Source organism: Brassica oleracea, chromosome C7, assembly GCF_000695525.1.
Source record: "Brassica oleracea var. oleracea cultivar TO1000 chromosome C7, BOL, whole genome shotgun sequence".
Classification (NCBI taxonomy): Eukaryota; Viridiplantae; Streptophyta; class Magnoliopsida; order Brassicales; family Brassicaceae; genus Brassica; species Brassica oleracea.
Window position 1 is genome coordinate 41,797,269 of NC_027754.1, and position 3,838 is coordinate 41,801,106.

Sequence of the window (3,838 nt, forward strand, 5' to 3'; positions counted from 1 at the left end):
ATCCACCCCTTTACCAACTCAAGCACTATGATCATCTACTCATCAAACACTATGATCACCCACTCATTTACCAAATTAAGCACCATCTTTGTTATTTTATGTATTGTTGTTCACTATAAATATCATCACTCATCTCACTCTTTTGTACACCAAAAACAAGAACAATAGTTTATAATCAAAGAATCATTACATCTTCTTCTTCTTCCTTATAATAAACTCTCTCCCTTATACTAGTGTTATTTGCTTCCTACGAGTATTAAATTCTACTCTTATTTAAATTTCTCGATACTATAAATTATAAGTTATTTCATAACATGTTTGATATTTTCCGAAGTTTCCGTTCGCTCCCTCCTTAGATCATAACCATTTGAAATCTTAACGGTTCGGTTTAAATATTTTAGTCGGTTTACTAAAGAGTTAGTAGTTAGTAAATTGGCGATCTCGGACCAACCTAAAAATGAAACATCTGTCTTAGAATCTTTTATACAGCAACAATTCTTCAAAAAGCTAACCTTTTTAATTAACAGAAATAATTTTATTATTTTGATATTTATCTTTGAGTCAATTGGCTCATTATACAAAAAGAATATGAATATTAGCAATCTACCTATAACATTAAATTTTAGTGTCTAGCAATCAAAGCACCATTATGTGAGATTTTGGGTATTTACCTAATTAAGAAAAAAGTTGTATGTATAGGATGCAATTTATCTTTATTTTATCTTTTAAATCATTTAAGATGTATTTTATTTTAATGGAAAAATATTGAAAATACTTACATTTTTGGCAAATTGTATTCCTTTTCATCTACAAATGTTTCTTCTAAGAAAAGCGTCAATGCACGCCAATGAAAACCTCAAAAAAAAACAGAAATACCAAGAGAAAAATTGCAAAACAAATTCATGAGGAAAAGAGACAAAGTCGAACCCGTAGCCATTTACTAGTAAGGTTATAAGAAAAAAGTAACCACTCCATAAAGTCTCAATTCAAAACCATAGCCATTTACTGAGAAAGTTTTGCAATTGAAATAAAGTCGAACAATGGTACCAAAAAAAAAGTTTTGCAATTTGAAAAGATAAAAAGAAGAAGCCACCAACTCTCGTTTCTCTAAATTACATGCGCAACAAAACATGTAGAAATGCAGTTGGTACCCTAGTCCCTAGAAAGATGTCCATGTACTTCTTTAATTCTTTTGTGGAAACATTGGTTCCTACAACGTCAAATTTCATATCCACCTGAGAACATATAAATAGAAAATGATGGATTCGGGTCCTTCATCGGTGGTTGTTCATGCGTTTTCCGTCAATGATGTTATAGTATGCTTAAATATCCATGAACTCAAATTCTTGGCAAAAAAACAAAAAAATCATGAACTTATGTTAGTCTTCATTCATATAAAATCAGTTGTATTCCAATCCTACTTGTTTGGACCAGTGAAATCCATCATAATTACGATATATATGTCAGACAATTTTTTGCGGTGCAGTAACCTGCATAGTCAAAAGGAGTAAGCCGGACCTAGGCCTACTAACTAAAATAAAAAAATGTTCATACACGTAGTCTAAAACCAATAATGCCAGCGTTAAATTAGTCCAGTCCGTGACAACATTTGTAGTTCTCACTTCTCAGCAATCACTAAATATAAACGAGGGTTGTATATCCTTTTTTTGTAAAACAGTGATTTCATTAAAGAAACTTAGAGTGGGTTTGTTGCCCAAAGGGCTTGTTTAGCAATTAAATCGGCCCTAACATTTGCCGTTCTCGGAATAAACAGAAAAGAGATCGACTTGAATGAAGACGCCAGAAGGTAGATATCATTGATTGCGCCATAGATCTCCAACTTCATCTCTTTCTTGTTGATCGAGTTGATTAGGGTCTGAGAGTCCGAAAAGATTGAGGCAGTTTCAATACCAATGGAGAGGGCAAAGGTCATGGCTGAGAAGACAGCCAAAGTTTCTGCCATAAGGGGCGATGAGACTGAGGTCTCTTTCGCTGCATGTTGGGTTATCGAGGGTTGTATATCCATATTCAAAACCAGATGAATATTTTATTCATTGTTAGTTGAATTAACTATTCTTAAGTGTTTTCTTTCTTAAATTTCATTATGGAAGTTTTCATATGCTTGAAGAAAACTAAAAGTAAAAGATTGAGACGTTCATGATTTAGTCGAACTAATATGCTTATGTGTTTTCTATCTTAAATTTCATTCTGAAAGTTTTCATATGCTTCACAGCAATTAAAAGTAAAAGATCGAGACGTTCATTTTAGAAAAAAAAAGCAGCATGCTCCAAATGAATAATCAGCTGTCTTCGGCTTTTCTTTTCACTTTAGGCCAGCAAAGTTGATGGGGGAGGGCCTCCTCTTTGTTCTTCTCAAACTTTAGGCATCTCAATAATCTAAAACCGAATAAACTATTTTCCCCCAAAGTTAGGCAAATCCTTAATATCCAACTTCTTTTAGTATTTTGAGCAAATTAACTTTAAACTTATTATGTTTTAAAAATTGATAAACACATATATATTATAATATATATTAAATATTTATATAAAAATAAATGAAAACAAAAACCCGCGCAACCTAGTGTTCAATTAATGTATCAAAAAAATTATGGATCTTCAAACAATAAGCTATAACAGTTAGAGTTAATTTGCTCAAATTACTAAACTAAAAAGAGCCCATCAAAAATAAAAGATGGATAGATTTGGTTTGGATTTTCACTAATAAACAAATGAATTATAAGGTATTCTTTATCACATTTTCCCACGCCAAGTATTTTCGAAGTTTAAATCCTTATTGTTTTTTTTTTAACCGATTTTTCATACTAAATCCTTATTGTTGTATTGTTTCTTACATCGTTTCATGGTGAGCATTTTACCTTATGAATATAATTTTGTATTCCCTTCAACTTATTTTGTACATTTAAATTGCATCAATGAATATACTCTCTCATTCGAAGAAAAAACTCTTCTAGCTCTTAAACGAGAAAACAATATAGGTCATTACAAAAAAATAGTTGGATGAGATATGCATGCTTGAAATAACTAATATTTCTTCCAAATTATATTTACGAGTTAAACCAACCAAGAACTTTCACTATCTTAATTGCGTTATAGGTATTACTTATTTCAGATGTTATTTTATTAGAACAACTAGAAAATTCTAAATTGAAACTCAGACCTATCTATAAACCGTATGAAAGAAACCGGTATTTTAACTATTTATAATTAATCTGCAGTTGTCAACTATGACTAAACCTATAGTGAATGTATTTGAATTTGATCTTTTTATCCACAAAATGAATTAGCCGTTATATTTGTAAAACTAGCTCTGAGTTAGTCTATGTTTTTTCCATATAAATAGTTTCTCTTTAGATCATATATATACCATATCAAGTTGGTACTGTAGTTTATCTTATAAATCTGATGCGTCTTTTTCAAAAAAAAAAATATATCATAGAAAAGGGGAAAATAATCGGAAAGGGCAGTTTACGAAATAATTTGATAATCATTGAAGATTTGCATGTACATATAAATAAGTATCTTTTTGCAGGTTCATGGTGTGAAAATTTCGAGGAGCTTAAGCTGTTGAAACATTGGGTACAGAAACAGAATCCTTGACAGAGAAGTTATTAATTTCTTCTAAAACAACAAAAAACAAAAAGAGCAGCACAATTACCAAAGATTCTAGTTACTTTGGTTTGTATGATGTCTCGAGTTTTAACCCGATTATCTAACTGCAAGTGCACAGTAAAGTACGCAGTAGTAATGCGGGATCGAATCCACAGGGACCGATGATCACACGTAGAGTTGCAGACAAGTTAATAGCTACAGCGAATCAA